Genomic DNA, 19,056 nt, shown 5'->3' with positions numbered 1-19,056 from the left:
ACCGGCACATCAATTTGGGGATGACATTGGTAGCGAAGGGTGACTCGATGTTTGTCATAGATCAATGGAGCGTGTGTGGTTTACCGGCACATTGATTAGGTGATTGAGACATTGAGTGCACCATGTTGATTCGCATGGTTATTCACAAATTTGTTTGCGATCCACGGTATCCCAGTCGCAAATTTGAAATGCATATCGAGATTTAAACATGCCATTGAAAAGTTCAATGAATCTCAAAGATCTAGGAGTTTTCAATACATTAAAAACCTAAATTACTTTTTCGTTTTTCATGATGAGAATTAGTGAATCGTCATTCACTTACCTTCGAATTATTTACTTTTAGAGTACGGCATCCCTTTCTAAGTTGTAAATAATGTTGTTGGATCCTAGCCCTAATTTCTCATTTGGGTGTTTAATTAGGGATTTATTTCTAATCAAACTTTGTTCCTTTCTTTTTCAGATGTCTGCAAACAACAACAACAACAACAACACTTATGGGTCATTCTCGTTGATGAACTTGTGTCAGAAAGTGACATTTGATAGTTAAAAATTCAACGAGTGGATGAGGTATATTCGCATGATCACACACTACGAGGACAAAGAATATGTCATCGATGAGAAGCTTGAGAAGATCATCCTAGATGTTGCTACTCCTGAAGAGTTGGCCGCCTTTGAGGCCCACGAGCGTGATGCTACGAAAGTTCACTACATCATGCTGGCCACCATGAACCTCGAACTCCAAAAGTCCTATGAGGACATGTATCCGTATGAAATGCATCATGATTTTCTGGACAGGTATCACCAGAGCGCAAGGCAAGAGCGCTATGAGATCATCATTAACATGATCACTGCTAAGATGGGGAGTGGAGAATCCCTAACCTCTTATTTGCAGAAAATGCAAAGGTATGTCGATCGTCTTCTCAAACTTAATGTTAAGTTTGATGAGGATTTGGCTATCGACATAATCCTCCACTCCTTGCCCTCCTGCTACAACCAGTTTAGGATGACCTACCACATGAAAAAGGAGGAGGTCACCTTGAGCAAGCTCCAAGGACTCTTGAGGACTGCTGAGAGCAACCTCAAGGACAAATCCGTTGCACCGTCCCCTGCTGTGGCCGCTCCTGTGATGGCAATAGGTCAAGGAAAAGGTAAAAAGAGGAAGGCTCCATGTAAGAGCCACCATAAGGTGAAGCCTCGTGATGGTTCGTCCTCGAGTGGGACCAAAGTTGGCCCTGCTAAACCCTCTTCTGATCCCAAAGAAGCAGAGTGCTTCTATTGCCAGGTTTCCCAACTGACCCACTCAAGTTTATTTGTATCATAGGTGTCGATATGAAGCTACTTTACATTGAGAGATTTAAAAGAGATGTAGTTCACTAGTGTAAATGAATGTAAGTTCTGTTTATGTTTATGTTTCTATATTAACGATGACATCCCTAAGTTTTAAAAGGAATAAAATACATTACTTCAGAAATGCTTTGATAACACATTTATCAAGTTTTTCTGGGAACAAATTCTGCAACATTTTTTTAAAATAAGTACTCTGATTTCTATAAAGCATAAACAAAATCGGTCTTTTCTGGCCGTAAAAAATGGTGATGTCACACATTAATAAGATGATGTAATAGTTAGGGTCAATAATTTTATATTAATTGAAGTAATCAAGGAGAATTATGTGAATATTATATGTATATACTATGTGTTTATAGCAATACTATAAATAGGAATATAAAATACGTGTCTAAATAGAATAATAATTAGGACAAATATCCTTGACGAAATTTGAAGTAGTCTTAACAAGGATTCTGTAGATATAAGGAACGTTTAAATCGGACTTAGAACGAAGAAGATATGATCCTTTAAAGTTTCATGATTCAACCTGATATGGAAATGCTCCATAAAAATAAATTTTCATTAGGTTACTTTTTAGCCTAACAGATCTAAATGGAAGTCGTAGTAGTTGTTAAACTAAGAGCGTGCCTATAGAGAATGTCCAAATCTGACTTCATGAGAGGAAGTTATGATTTTTCGAAGTTTCAGTGCAACAATGTGGGCATAGAAATCAAATTTTAGATTGGTCGATTTTTAGCCGAAACGATCTAAATGAGAATTGAATATCTCGTTAATAGGAGTTCAACGATATATGACAGTCGTGAGAGAGTTATGCATTTTATATGGGCTTTAATAGTCTAAGCCTATGTAAAATAAATAAATTCAAAATTAGTCGACGGAGTTTAAAGGAAACTTGTAGATCTCGTCAACAACTTTTTGTGGATATAAATAACATCAAAAGCGAAGCTTATATGAAGAAGTTGCACTGTTTTGAAAATCTAGAAATCGGTACGCGCGTGTGTGTGGTACATACAGCATGTTCCTGAAGTCAGCCATGCAGCTCCACCCCTTTTTGGACACATGTCAGTGCATCTGAGGAGCCACATCACCCTATTGTGCAGAACGAAATGTTTTTATCTTTCCTATAAATAGACGACTTCATATATGTTTTCACCCCCCCCCCCCACCCCCACACTGCTACACACATTCTCTCTCTCGAGTATTCTTCACGTTTAGGCTATTTTTCTTGAATTTTTGTGTTTCGAGCGAAGTCCTAGAACTCTTGAGGTACTCAAGTGAGGAGTATCCATCAAATAAGAGCCCTACGAGTGCGATTTATGGACTTTGGTTCGGAGGAACCTCTATAAGTTAAGCTAAACTCTAGTTATTTCAGTGTAACTTATATTTATAGTCATAATTCATTATTATGAACTTATAAATAAGAACTATCAGTCATTCCAATCAATAATAATGATTGATCTACTTGTGGGAGATGTGACTAGAATGTCCATGTTGGCTCGGTTGTTGGATTTCATAAAGGTTATACGTCGAAATGATCCTATCTCCCAACTATCCTGCCTGGTTGATCTGTATTTAATAGAACTATCGGCGTTCATTGGAATGATTGATAGGTCTACACTATTTTCAGTTATAGAGAATGTTAGGTTACATCAAAGGAAAAATCAGTTGCTAGAAGCAAAGCTCTATCTGAGTTTCGAGTCATCATTTTAACAAGTGAGTGCATAGTTACATTCATCTTACACATAGATATGAAGTATTTACTATAATTACATGTTATATGTGCATTTTATATGTGTTCCTGATATCTATGCTAGATGAACAATTTATACATGTTTTACTTGATTTAAACTATATATTTATTTTATATATAAATATATTAGGTAGAGATGGGTAGATAAAAGATGATGAGAGATGATGAGAGATGAAAGATAAAATACATGATGTGAGGCCTTGATTTAAATATGATCCAGTCATCTAGCGGAGTATAGATGACGGCCACAAACTATTCTAGAAAGTCCAGTGGAACACTAGCATGCTCGCAACATGTAAGTCTTTTTGAACTAAGTGTTCACCAGGTGTACTCCATCCCCCACGGTTTCCTTATTGACATATATTGCTAAGGAATCCCCTGAGCATTATTGTCTATCCGAAGATGATCTTTAGGATATGTCCCTTGAATTAGATGTTTTAGGGACTGGAAGTGAGGGTAATGTGAATGGATAATCAGGTTAAATGATTTAAAGAAAATATATAATTAAAAGAATTTAATTATTGTGGGTTGAAAACCATATGTGCTCACCAGGCCTTTAAGCCTGACCCACTCAGTTTCTTGTATTATAGGTAGTGGCACGATAGCACAAGTGTGATGATCATATGAGATATTTATGGATTATAGGTCAGTAGAATAATAGATGTTTGTAAGGCATGTATTATTTCCGTTTATGCTTATGTATTGTATTGACGATGACATCCCAATGTTTTTAATGTAAATAAAAAACATTTCTTAGGAAATGATTTGATAATATTAGTGTCGTGTTTTTGGGAACAAATTTTGCAATATTATTTTTCAAAAAGAGTACTCTAATTTTAAATAAGCATAAATAAATCAGTCTTTTATGGCCGTGAAATTAGGGATGTCACATAAGTTATTTAAATTATGTACTTGTGGGAAAAATATAATTAAGGGTAAACGCAACCTATTGGATCTATGTCTTAACACATTCAAAACAACATACAATGAAACTACTAAAACACAGGGTTATAATAAAAAATCATAAGATTTGGGTTACATATCTTTGTATTGTTATAGCAAACAATACTCTTTGATTCCCTTGTTGATCTTTGGAAAGCCTTAACACCAAAAGGATTATGCCTCTAGTGGCTCACACCCAAACCCTATAAACCCTAGAATGAAGAGGAGAGAGGAGAAGAACGATTTTCGGCCATAGTAACCTATTAGGAATGTCATAAACAAAATTGAGGCCCATTGGGGTCACATTTATAATGTGGATGTAATAAGGGAAACCCTGGATTTGAATAATAAAATAATACTATTTTATCTATTCAAATATGGTGATCTTTATCAAGTAAGAAAGCTTTCAGAAACCTTCCGGAACCATATCAAAATCATCCACTATCTTATGGGTTCTAGAGTTTTCCTTCATTTCTCAATTAAGAATAATTACAATTCAACCATTGGACCTTTAATTAATTCTAATTAATCCATAAATTAATTCTAATTAATTCTGATTAATTCTAAATTAATTGTTATTGATTTCATATTAACTTATTAATCATATAAGACAACAAACCAATTATTTAATTATCGGTCTCATATTAATTTAATAATCTCATAATAAATTAACAAATCTATTATCTATTTATAATTAATATATTAATCATATAATATATTACAAACCATTTTTCTATCTATCCTAATATCATTCCTAGCTTACTTCTAGTTATGAGGACAACCCAAAAAGGAATTTGCTTTTAGTCACTAATAATACACCAATTTAGTTATGAGCTTAGACACTTTAATACAACATATGTATGGTTGGATTGCTTGTTGTTGTGGGGTTGTAGATGTATGTTGGAACTCTTTGTTATTTTTTTGGAGGATTCAGATTCTCTTATGGCTTTTGATGTCAGGTATGGTTGTTAGGAACCAAATGGTGAAGTTATGGAAATAGGTCGAAATTTTGAATGGTTATGACGTCATCAGATTCTAGCCAGCTCAAAGTGGGGGAGAATCGCTTTATTAGATGGAAATTTTTCATAGTTGCATGTCATCCTGAAGTTTCATATTCAAGGGTAAAAGGATAGAAGGTTCAGATCCTTATCAAGAATGAAGCTTATGCAAGGAATTTTTATCAACAACAGTTGTGACCAAGGAAGAAGACGTTGAAGATTCGAGGTCATCTCGTCTAGAAGACTCGAAGCATCTGTAGAAACATAAGGTTGAGTTAGTTTTTAGGCTCAGGTCGAGGGTTGTGTGAGGGCCTCTCTGCCTGTTCTTGTTTAATGAAGGATTTGGGGTTCGAAGCATGATACAAACACTTGATAGGGTCTAGTAGACTAGGGGTCCATGTAGTGTTGGTGTATGCTAGTTTATCCTTGTGGTATTGTATGAAAGACCATGGGGAGCCAATGGCAATTGCACGAGTAATGTAAGACTATAATTTAGCTTGTAGCATTCACTTGATTTGAAATAGACCTGTTGGTTGAAATAGATCATTACAGGAGTGATGTAAGACTATGATTTGGCTCGTAGTATTCACTTGGGTTGAACTAGCCCCATGGGTTGACATAGATCATTGCAAGAGTAATTTAAGACTATGATTTGACTCGTAGCATTCACTTGGATTGAAATAGACTCGTTGGATGAAAAGGCAGTATTATTGTTTATTTTTCTTGTGGGTAGTCACGAGGGATTTTAGATCCGAGTGGATGTGTAGACTCATCTGGTCTTTGTTTGATTTTAGTTTTTGAAACAACCCAGATTTCCAGGTATCTTTTATGCTTATGTTTTTGGTGTTTTGTGAGGGGACTCGGCAAGTTGGAGCTCAAACTCGCCAAGTAGGATCGCGGTTCTGGACGCGGGTTCGCGCCTGGACTCGGCGAGTCCAAGGTATGGACTCGGTGAGTCCGTGCTGTTTAAAGAAACCCTAATTTCTCGGGTTTGGGACCTATTTAAAGGCCTTAAGGCCGTCATTTGTGCTCACCAGACCCCTGAGTGAAACCCTAGCGAGTTTGAGCGTTTGGAGCAAAGCAAGGAGCCATTATTGACCTTGGAGGTGTTATATTGCAAGGGAAAGGAAGCAATAGCTAAGGGGGAATCAAGAGGAGCCACTTCCTGAAGATTTGAGGACCAGAACATCACATCTGAGGTACTACCTTCGAGCTACTCTCTGTTATGTTGATGTTTATATTGATTTAGGGCTTATTGAGCCCTTTTGTGGCTAGATCTAGTGCTTCCTTGGTCCCTTAAACAAGTTAGGTTCTAGATCTGGACCTTTGGAGGTCCAGAGTGTCCCTTTGCCCAAGCTTTTTATGAATCCATGGGGGTTTTGGATTGGGGTCTCTTGTGCTTAAGGTCAAAACACCATTTATGAGTCATGGGGTGTGTTATGAGCCCCAAGATGTGGACTTTACGTGATAAATAAGCTTAGGAGGGCTAAATCTATGAGTTGTTGGAGCGGATCTGACCTCAGAAGCAAGTTTGAGTTGATGCATGGCATGGACTCGCCGAGTCTGAAGAACAGACTCGGCGAGTAGCATGAAGATTGACCTTAACCACTCAGTGAGTGGTCCAGCCGAGTTATGAGTTGACTCGGTGAGTCAGGGAGAGTTAGAGAGGGTTGACAGGTGGACTGAGTCGAGCTGGGACTCGCCGAGTTGTTCTTGAGACTCAGCGAGTTGAGTCGTGGTGGCCCCTCGATTCATGCCAGGTGGAACCCGTCGAGTCAGGGGAGTACTCGACGTGTCAAAAGAGAATCCTAGAGAGTTGGTGAATACGTATAGACTCGCCGAGTCGCCCTAGTACACTCGCCGAGTCTGGTCAAAGTTGACCGTTGACCGTTGACCAGAGTTGACCAGTGTTGACTTGATAGGGGTAGTCAACCTTAGTGGTAAAAGTGTTAATTAAGAGATATTTGATGTTATAGGAGGATTATAGCTCGGAGGATCGAGCACGAGTGATTTCCAGGATTCGCAAGTTATCGAGATACCCGAGGTGAGTCTTCTCACTATACTTTACCTTGAGTAGGTAATCAGAGTTATGTGTCAAGAGTATGTGTATGTTATGTGTATGCTATGTGTTGTATTGCATGATGTCTATGTGATTTATGATGTGCATGTTTATAGAGTTGGAACCGGAAGGTTCCCAGAGTTAGAACCTGAGGGTTCACAGAGCTTGGGTGCACGGACCCATAGAGTTATAGCCTCGAGTGGCTAATATATGTTTATGTGGTATTTTGGGGAACTCACTAAGCTTTGTGCTTACAGTGTTAGTGTTGTTTGTTTCAGGTACTAGTGATGACCGTGGGAAGGCGCCGGCTTGATCTGTACACACGCATGGGATTTTTGATATATATATATATATATATATATATATATATATATATATATATATATATGATCTTGGGATTTGTATGATGTGAATTGGGATTCTAACTTAATGTTTTTATGAAAGTTAAATGAGAAATGTTTTTATAATTTGTGAAAAATTATTTTGAAATTCACGGTGTTACAAGTTGGTATCAGAGCCTTGGTTTGAGGGATTCGAGTACACCTTCGGGCGTATTTGAACTCAAACTGAGGATTTGAGAAGTATTTTCAAAAAGAATAAAAGATTTTGAAAAAAAAACGCAAAGCAGAGTTGTGTGTACAATCAGTCCGCGCCCGAACGGTGATTTCCCAAAATACCCTTATGTTATGTGATATTGATATTGATATGATGTATCCGCATGCTAGAGTAGGCTAGGTATTCCTATTAGGACTAGAGTGGCCTGATTTGTGATGCCTTAGCCTAGGAAGAGGTGAGCTGCTATGAGATGCTTGAGAGTGGGTAGGTAGCAGCGAGGGGCTTGTGAGAGATCTATTAGAGGAAGGTCTATGCATGATAGAGTACTTGGAATTTGGGATCCGAAGAGTAGGACTTGGGGTGTATTCTGGTACGGTGTGCACGGTAGTATTGGGCCCGTACTACTGAAAGCACCGGAGCAGTGTACAGCCCAAGTAAGAATCTTTGGAATACCAAGGATCAAGGAGGAATGAGTTGTCGAGTGTGAGTATGCTCGAAGGGGTTCTAATTTTTTGTATGTTGTATTTTAGAGGTAGATCATGGTGAGGACATGTTTGATGCCTGAGAGCAGTGATACCAGTGATGAGGAGATCCGTCGGATCATCCAGGAGGAGGTGGCTGCGGCCATCAGGGCAGAGATACCGGAGATGTTTGGGTCTATAAAGACCACGCTGATTGAGACCTTTGACGAGCGTTATGCCGCTCTTTCTGAGGCTGCTGTTGCAGCGGCCACCGCAGCGATTGCTGCCGCGAGGCCGCAAGGTGGTGATGCGTTGTTGTTTCGGGAGTTCAGCAACACAAAACCACCAGAGTTTGATGGGACCCAGGATCCGGTGGCAGCTATGAGGTGGATATATGATATAGAGGGGTGTTTCTTCACTTGCTCATCTCCTGAGCATTTGAAGGTTCGGTTCGCGCTGAACCAGCTTCGCTTGGGAGCGAAGGACTGGTGGAAGTTTGTGACGGCGCATTATACGCCTGCTGAGCTTGCGGCAGTGACCTGCGAGAGGTTCACTGTCATGTTCCGAGATGAGTACGTTCCCCAGGTGGAGAGGGAGCGTTTGGCACAGGAGTTTCTGACCCTCAAGCAGGGTACTGAGTCAGTTACAGCGATCACCAGGATGTTCCATGAGAGGGCGATGTTCTGCCCTGAGCACGTGTCCACTGAGCAGGCACGTATGAGCCGATATTTGAGTATTTTGAGGCGAGACATTCAGGAGTTCGCGGCGAACTCCTCGTACCGGACATTTTCTGAGCTTCAGGAAAATGCCCGGAAGAGGGAGATTGAGCTGGAGACTCAGGCCAGGGAGGAGGCGGAGTCTCAGGGGAGGGATCGGCGACCGGCATAGTCTCAGCCGGCAGCCAAGCGGGCCAAGCCCGCTGATCCCAAACCAGGGAGCCAGAAGGGCCGCACTTGTGGGAAGTGTGGCAAGGGTCACGATAGAGTGTGCAGAGCGGGATCTTGCTACAAATGTGGCAAGGAGGGGCATATGGCCAAGGATTTCCCCAAGGGGTTTGCAGTGTGCTTCCACTGCAATCAGACCGGACACCAGAAGGCAGAGTGTCCGCAGTTGCGAGGGTCATCTCAGGGAGCACCTCAGGGATCTGCCCCTGCCGCCATCAGAGCTACAGAGAGTCGGCCGGTGAAGGCCGAGGCGCCGAGGGCATGAGGGAGAGCTTTTCAGCTGACCGCGGAGGAGGTCCGCGCAGCGCCCGATGTCGTGGCTGGTATGTATTCTTTCATGTATTTATTTTGATGTTGAGATATTATGCTTATGTTATGTTATGCGTAGGTACTTTTCTTGTGAATTTTGTACCTGCCTTGGTGTTATTTGACTCGGGTGCGAGTCGGTCTTTTGTATCTTTGGCTTTTAGTCAGCATATCAGTGTTCGTCATGAGGCGTTGAGTCGGCCTCTGAGAGTTTCCATAGCTGATGAGAGAGTGATATATGCCACGGAGGTTCTCCGAGGTTGCGTAGTCGAGATTTTCGGTGTTGAGTTCCCGATTGATCTGGTTCCTATTGCGATGGGTGATGTCTGTGTCATTGTGGGCATGGACTGGTTGAGCAGATTCGGTGCGGTTATCGACTGCGAGCGTCAGCTGGTGACCATACGAGACCCTAGTGGGGGAGTTCTTTCGGTGTACGGCGAGGGTACACGTTCAGGATCAGCGTTTTGTTCGGCTGCTAGGGCGAGGCAGTGTCTACAGCAGAGTTGTAAGGGTTTTGTGGCATATGTGATGGATACACGGGTGGCTTCCGAGAGGCCGAGTTCAGTTGAGGAGGTTCAGGTGGTGCGTGAGTTCCCGAATGTTTTTCCCGAGGAGTTGTCGGGTGTGCCTCCTGTGAGGCAAGTGGAGTTCAGTATCGATTTGGTTCCGGGGGCTGCGCCTATCGCTAAGGTGCCTTATCGCCTTGCACCTCCAGAGATGCAAGAGTTATCCTCACAGCTCCAGGAGCTGCTGGGGAAGGGGTTTATTCGGCCAAGCAGCTCGCCGTGGGGAGCGCCTATCCTGTTCGTCAAGAAAAAGGATGGTTCACACTGGATGTACATTGATTACCGGGAGTTGAACAAGCTGACGGTCAAGAACCGTTACCCATTGCCGAGGATCGACGATTTGTTCGATCAGTTACAGGGAGCATCTTGGTTCTCCAAGATCGATTTGAGGTCTGGATATCATCAGGTGAGGGTGCGGGATGAGGACGTCCAGAAGACAGCGTTCAGGACGCGTTATGGGCATTATGAGTTTTGGTGATGCCTTTTGGGCTCACCAATGCCCCGGCGGTGTTCATGGATCTCATGAACCGAGTGTGTAGGCCGATGTTGGATCAGTTGGTGATTGTGTTTATCGACGACATTCTGGTATATTCGAGATCTAGAGAGCAGCATGAGGAGCATCTGAGAGAGGTTCTCAGAGTTCTGAGATCGGAGAGGCTTTATGCCAAATTCTCCAAGTGTGATTTCTGGTTGCGGGAGGTCTAGTTCTTAGGACATCTCGTTAACCAGGAAGGGATATTGGTCGATCCGGCCAAGGTTGAGGCGGTGATGAGTTGGGAGGTGCCGAAGTCACCCTCCGAGATCAGGAGTTTCCTAGGGTTGGCAGGGTATTATCGGAGGTTTATCAGGGATTTCTCTAAGATCGCAGTGCCACTCACCAGATTGACCCGGAAGGGTGTTGCTTTTTCATGGGGCCCCGAGCAGCAGGCCTCCTTTGAGACACTTCGCCAAAGGTTGTGCGAAGCCCCGGTATTAGCCCTCCCGGAAGGGATGGAGGACTTTGTGGAATATTGTGATGCATCGATTTTGGGACTGGGAGCGGTACTGATGCAGAGAGGGCATGTGATAGCATATGCATCGAGGCAGCTAAAGCCTCATGAGGCGAGATATCCCACCCATGATCTAGAGTTGGGGGCAGTGGTGTTCGCCCTCAAGATTTGGCGTCACTACTTGTATGGGGTTCGGTGTACGATATACACGGACCATAAGAGTTTGAAGTATTTGATGGATCAGCCCAACCTAAATATGCGACAGAGAAGGTGGTTGGATGTGGTCAAGGATTATGATTGTGAGATCCTATACCACCCAGGCAAGGCTAATGTGGTAGCCGATGCGTTGAGCCGCAGGGCGGAGAGCACTCCACTGCGGGATGTATGTTTGAGATTGATCGTGATAGCTCCGGTATTGGACGCCATTCGCGGGGCACAGGCCGAGGCTGTGTAACCTGAGATACGGAAGAGGGAACGGGTTGTTGGTTTGGTTTCAGAGTTCGTTACCGATGGTCGGGGGCTTATGACTTTTCAGGGGCATATCTGGGTGCCGTTTGTGGGAGGAACGCGTACCATTTTGATGGAGGAGGCTCATCGGTCGAAATTTTCGATCCATCCGGGGGCCACTAAGATGTATTTGGATTTGAGAAAGGAGTATTGGTGGCCCTGTATGAAGAGGGATGTTGCGTGGTTTGTTGAGAGGTGCTTGACCTGCCGTAGGGTTAAGGCCGAGCACCAGAGGCCGCATGGCAAGTTGCAGCCATTGGAGGTTCCCGAGTGGAAGTGGGAACAGATCACTATGGATTTCATCACCAAATTGCCGAGGACTGTCAGAGGAGTTGATGCAATTTGGGTGATTGTGGACAGGTTGACGAAGAGCGCTCACTTCCTTGCCATCAGTGAGAGTTCTTCAGCAGAGAAATTGGCGGAGGTGTATGTGAGAGAAGTGGTATCTCGGCATGGGGTGCCGATCTCGATTGTTTCAAACCATGATGTGCGCTTCACTTCCAGATTTTGGAAGAAATTTCATGAGGAGTTGGGTACTAGACTGCATTTTAGTACCGCATATCATCCCCAGACAGACAGTCAGAGTGAGCGGACGATTCAGACGCTTGAGGACATGCTCCGAGCATGTGTGTTGGATTTCGGGGGTAGCTGGGATGCGTATTTACCCTTGGCAGAGTTTTCCTACAACAACAGCCATCATTCGAGCATTGGTATGCTGCCCTTTGAGCTGTTGTATGGGAGGAGGTGTCGGACCCCCATTTGTTGGGGAGAGGTTGGGCAGAGGGTGATGGGCAGTACAGAGATCGTACTTCAGACGACAAAGCTGATTCAGCAGGTCAGACAAAGGTTGTTGACCGCTCAGAGCCGACAGAAGAGTTATGCAGACAGGCGCCGGTCCGAGCTTGAGTTTCAGGTCGGCGACTTTGTTCTCCTGAAGGTCTCTCCTTAGAAAGGAGTGATTCGATTCAGGAAGAGGGGCAAGTTGGGGTTTCGGTATATTGGTCCATTCCGTGTGATCGCGAGGGTAGGCCGGGTAGCCTATCGTTTGGATTTGCCAACAGAGTTGGGGCAGATTCACGACACTTTTCATGTGTCTCAGCTGAGGAAGTGTATAGCTGATGAGTCGGCAGTGGTTCCATTAGAGGATATTCAGGTGGATGTGAGCCTGAATTATGCCGAGAGACCAGTGGCCATCAGAGATCGGAAAATCAAGGTTCTGAGAAACAAGGAGGTACCCCAGGTGTTGGTCCAGTGGCAACACAGGAAGGGATCAGAGATGACCTGGGAGCCAGAGCGTGAGATGCGTGAGCAGCATCCGGAGCTATTTTCAGAGCGAGACTTCGAGGGCGAAGTCTAGTTCTAGTGGGGGAGAGTTGTAACAGCCCAGATTTCCAGGTATCTTTTATGCTTATGTTTTTGGTGTTTTGTGAGGGGACTCGGCGAGTTGGAGCTCAAACTCGCCGAGTAGGATCGCGGTTCTGGACGCGGGTTCGCACCTGGACTTGGCGAGTCCAAGGTATGGACTTGGCGAGTCCGCGCTGTTTAATGAAACCCTAATTTCTCGGGTTTGGGACCTATTTAAAGGGCCTTAAGGCCGTCATTTTTGCTCACCAAACCCCTGAGTGAAATCCTAGCGAGTTTGAGCGTTTGGAGCAAAGCAAGGAGCCATTATTGACCTTGGAGGTGTTATATTGCAAGGGAAAGGAAGCAATAGCTAAGGGGGAATCAAGAGGAGCCACTTCCTAAAGATTTGAGGACCAGAACATCACATTTGAGGTACTACCTTCGAGCTACTCTCTGTTATGTTGATGTTTATATTGATTTAGGGCTTATTGAACTCTTTTGTGGCTAGATCTAGTGCTTCCTTGGTCCCTTAAGCGAGTTAGGTTCTAGATCTGGACCTTTGGAGGTCCTGAGTGTCCCTTTGCCCAAGCTTTTTATGAATCCATGGGGGGTTTTGGATTGGGGTCTCTTGTGCTTAAGGTCAAAACACCATTTATGAGTCATGGGGTGTGTTATGAGCCCCAAGATGTGGACTTTACGTGATAAATAAGCTTAGGAAGGCCAGATCTATGAGTTGTTGGAGCGGATCTGACCTCAGAAGCAAGTTTGAGTTGATGCATGGCATGGACTCGCCGAGTCTGAAGAACAGACTCGGCGAGTAGCATGAAGATTGACCTTAACCACTCAGTGAGTGGTCCAGCCGAGTTATGAGTTGACTCGGTGAGTCAGGGAGAGTTAAAGAGGGTTGACAGGTGGACTGAGTCGAGTTGGGACTCGCCGAGTTGTACTTGAGACTCGGCGAGTTGAGTCGTGGTGGCCCCGCGATTCATGCCAGGTGGAACCCGTCGAGTCAGGGGAGTACTCGACGTGTCAAAAGAGAATCCTAGAGAGTTGGTGAATACGTATAGACTCGCCGAGTCGCCCTAGTACACTCGCCGAGTCTGGTCAAAGTTGACCGTTGACCGTTGACCAGAGTTGACCAGTGTTGACTTGATAGGGGTAGTCAACCTTAGTGGTAAAAGTGTTAATTAAGAGATATTTGATGTTATAGGAGGATTATAGCTCGGAGGATCGAGCACGAGTGATTTCCAGGATTCGCAAGTTATCGAGATACCCGAGGTGAGTCTTCTCACTATACTTTACCTTGAGTAGGTAATCAGAGTTATGTGTCAAGAGTATGTGTATGCTATGTATTGTACTGCATGATGTCTATGTGATTTATGCTGTGCATGTTTATAGAGTTGGAACCGGAAGGTTCCCAGAGTTAGAACCTGAGGGTTCACAGAGCTTGGGTGCACGGACCCATAGAGTTATAGCCTCGAGTGGCTAATATATGTTTATGTGGTATTTTGGGGAACTCACTAAGCTTTGTGCTTACAGTGTTAGTGTTGTTTATTTCAGGTACTAGTGATGACCGTGGGAAGGCGCCGGCTTGATCTGTACACACGCATGGGATTTTTGATATATATATATATATATATATATATATATATATATATATATATATATATATATATATATATATATATATATGATCTTGGGATTTGTATGATGTGAATTGGGATTCTAACTTAATGTTTTTATGAAAGTTAAATGAGAAATGTTTTTATAATTTGTGAAAAAATATTATGAAATTCACGGTGTTACAGTTTTTCTGTTTGGGGTCTCGATCTTGCGTCTGAGTGTGAGGTTATCGACTATGACGGTAGGTCGTGGATTTCATTCTTACGTTATCAGTAAGTCGGCGTGAGGCCAAGGGAGGTCTTAGGCGGATCAGATTTGTGAGTTTTTGGTTAGCATGGTTGATGTGTGGGATGGCTCTGTTTATCTTGAAGTCAAGCACCATCTAAAAGATCTCAAATTATGTTTGCAGACTATGTGCCTTTGGATGTTGGTATGCATTCCTTCGTTGGGTCACGTCGTTATCGCCAAGAATTGGTTCATCTTTTAGTGTCGAAATGAGGTTGTCTATTTAGGGTTTTGTTCCCGTGCTACGGTGGATGAGATTTTGACATTTGAAAGTTTCCATTTGAGAATGGCTCATGCGCATGAGTTTGTAAATCCTTGTGATTGTAGTTACAGATTATGGCATTCAAAGTAGCGTTGACTCGTGTAGAAAGGAGTGTATTTGGAAAAACCAAAAGGGATTCGGAGGGTGTTTCAAGAGTAATTTGTAAAGACAGATTTCGATGACGAAATCTAATTTAAGTGGGGGGAGTTGTAACACCCGTTTCCCAGAATGGATCAGTCGAAGATTTAAAGGGGACAAAGATAATATTTTTGTAGAAAATCTTATTCCATGCTGTGGTGTATGGAATACCACGATGTGGCATGACACTTCTGGATCGCATGTTCTGATGAACACCACGACGTGGCAAGAGGGAGACCACAACATGGTGGCTGTTGCAACCCAAGTCCATAATTTTTAGGATTTCTCCTCATATTTAAGGCCACTAACTCCGAGATTAAGGAATCCTTTTCCGCCTTCATTCCTCCTTTTCAAAACCCAAGCCTCTCATCTTTTATTGGGAGCTCTTCAATAGTGTTTGGTCACTTGAAGGTTGAAGGAAGGCTATGTTGATCTAAGGATTAGCTAGCAAGTTCATTTCTATCTCTTGGTGCATCTTTTGGACTCTTGTAAGCCTCCAAGTTCTCATATTTTTTGTTCATCTTTTGTAGATCTAGGTTTTGAGCTCCTTTCCTTCATGATATGTTAATATGAATGGATGATTTTGATAAAGTAGGCAATTTATCACTTCTTGAGGTCCCTTATAGGGGTGTTCATGGTTTGGTTTGAAACCGAGAAACTGACCAAACCGGTCATCGGTTTGGTTTTGTGGTTTATATTGTCTTATACAGTTTGGCTTGCATTTCAAATTTCAAAGTGTATAAAATCGGACCGAACCGTAGGATATCTGTGTATGTGCATGTATATATGTGTGTGCATATATATATATATATATATATATATATATATATATATATATATATATATATATAATTGTATATAGTTTTATTATATATTAATTTTATAGATAAATAATATAATTTAAAACCCACATAATTTATATTTCATGGCTTGAAAATAAAATAGCAATTAAGCAATGTGTTATTTTTTATATTAAAAATATGGTATATACATGAAAGTGTGTGTTAGGTTGTATGTAAAACCAAAGTAAGAATGTGTATGTATGCAAAAAGATCTGGAGAAGGTCCCTCTGTGTCACACCCCCGAACCATACGGCGGAAACGTCCAAGGACTTGCATTTCAAAAATTTCAAAGTGTATAAAATCGGACCGAACCGTAGGATATCTGTGTATGTGCATGTATATATGTGTGTGCATATATATATATATATATATATATATATATATATATAAATAATTGTATATAGTTTTATTATATATTAAGTTTATAGATAAATAATATAATTTAAAACTCACATAATTTATATTTCATGGCTTGAAAATAAAAGAGCAATTAAGCAATGTGTTATTTTTTATATTAAAAATATGGTATATACATGAAAGTGTGTGTTAGGTTGTATGTAAAACCAAAGTAAGAATGTGTATGTATGCAAAAAGATCTAGAGAAGGTCCCTCTGTGTCACACCCCTGAACCAGACGGCGGAAACGTCCGAGGGTTTGCGTGACTTAAATTGAAATATCATCACAATGTATATACATGAAACATAACATAAACATCACCATGCATCAATATATTACAACTGACATTGTTCACATCAAGTACATTGTCTAAATACTACATTTCCACAGCAAATTGTTTGAGAGTTTTTCAAAACATAACATCCTAATACACTTGGTATTGTTCTTCAGTTTATCTGTTACCTGAGAATACAAGTTATTTTGAAAACGTCAACATATGGAATGTTGGTGAGTTCATAAGCAGGTTTGATATGAAAATGTTTTGTGTAGTTTATAAAAACCCAGAAAATCCGATATTTTCTGAAACGTCAATTGTTTATACAAAAAGTGTGAAGATCCATAGGTTTATGCATGAATGATTTCAAAACGTGTTTAAATGAGAAGTTTTGCATTATAGTTATTGAAAGTACAAGTGACTAATGTTGATTTCCCCTGAAAAAAACGATGTTTTCCGATAAGTAGTCTAATCGTTTTGTATTATTATATCATCACAACGACTAAATATGATTTCCCTTGATTACATAGATGGTATTGGATTTTTATGCGAGTCGTTATAACCATGCATGATAATGACTAGTTCGTTTATCTTGACATTCTAGTGAACACCGTAATTGATCTTAAAATTTTGTCACCCTAGACTGGCCGACTCTAACTGTAGCGAACAACTGAGGTGTGGGGGAGTCACCCCCATATAGATCTATACACAAACTCTCGTTCTCCCTCCAGGAGACTTTGATTATAACTACAGACTACGACCGACACTTAAAGGTGTCGTCCGTTATTACTCACTTAATCCAAATGAATTTGATTACCCTTGATTAACGACATGATTTTTGTTTACTTAAATAGAAGGTAAGCCTAACAGACAAGGAGAAGAGGACTGCGAGGTTCCACTAATCGCGTGTGTTATCCAAGGTTGTCGAGTATACGAAGGGCGCGTTGGCCTACTTCGCAATATGATTTATTTGGACCTTACTAGCAATGCTAGTGGGCCACTAAGGCCCAACAGCATGTAGTTGCCATTGAGGGTCCCTTAAGCATGTAATTGGATCACAGAAGGCCCAATAAACATATATTATTATTGTTAGGCCCAAAAGTCATGTTAATGGGTCACGAATGCCCAATAAGCATGATTAGAATCTTTCAAGCCCAACAGTTTGAATATTTACTTGTTTTAAGTATGGTATAATTGTCGGAAGGTCTGATTAATCAATTATTAAATCGCAAAAGCACGAAGTTTGTCGATTGTTTTATAACGATATTTAAATTAATGAAAATATATGCACATTTTTCCATTCTAAATTCCTAGTTAGGATTTTGGTATTTTTGACCCAATACCTTAATAATAAAATAGTTGACTCAAAAATATTGGTTTGACCTATTCAGCCCTTCTTTAAGAAAAATGACACTTTTAGTCCCTTTTTATGAAAAAATGACATTTTAGGTCCTTAAACTATTTTTCTTGATATTTTGGCCCAAAGACTTATTTAAAAGACGTTTTCAGCCCAAATTTTACTTTTTGGCAGTTACAGTCCCTTTAATAAAAGATTTTCATTTATAATCCCAACTTTTCGCAACTTTTACAAATTTGACCCAAAATCCAAAAACTTTACATTTTTAATACTTTTTGGCAAATAAGGTCATTTTAACCACTGAAATAGTTTTATTTAAATTTCTACCCGCTGTTTTGAGAAACTTACCATTTCAGCCCCTTAAAACCCATTTTTTCGCAAATTTTGGGCCTATGGGTCGAAAAGCCCAAATTTTGGCCCAATAGGTTACAATTTACATTTTTAGTTCTTTGAAGAGCATAATATTCATAAAAAATTCTATTTTAACTGTTTTGACCCTTTTGATCATTATAAAAACCGTGAATGACAACCTTTTTCCCAACTTTTGTTTATTTGACAAAAATAACCCAAAAATGAGTTTTATGTTGTAACATGCTTATTATAACCTTATATGATAATTTTTCTTGACTTGTTAAGTGTAATACCTCCTAGATCACGTGTTTTTCCTCCTTGAACTATAGATCTCGAGATTTCTTTCATTTTTGGCACATATTTACCACATAAACACATGAAATCACACATAACATACAAATACACATAGATATACACATTTTACTTGTATTCTCCCCCATAAAACTTGTGAAAACCGAAAATAGAGGGGTATGAACTCACCTTTCTTTGTTGCTTACAGTTTTGAAGAAAGAAATGAAGAAAATTTGGTCCTAGCAAGCTCCTTGAAGAGACCTCGAATTTGAAGAGTTCTATGGAGTATGATCAAGAATTTAAGGTTGTAAGAAGAGTGATTAAGTGTAGAAGGAAAATATGTTTGCAAGATCTTACCACCAGTATGTAGTTGGAAGTGATTTTTGAATGAGATTCTTCTTGAAGCCCTTATGGTTCTCGAAAATTTGGAGGAAGGATGAAGGTGTTCTAGAGAGAGTTTGAAGTA

Source organism: Lactuca serriola, chromosome 5 (assembly GCF_051521515.1).
Source record: "Lactuca serriola cultivar US96UC23 chromosome 5, Lser_US96UC23_V15, whole genome shotgun sequence".
In the NCBI taxonomy this organism is placed as follows: domain Eukaryota; kingdom Viridiplantae; phylum Streptophyta; class Magnoliopsida; order Asterales; family Asteraceae; genus Lactuca; species Lactuca serriola.
Note: the sequence above shows the minus strand (reverse complement) of the source record.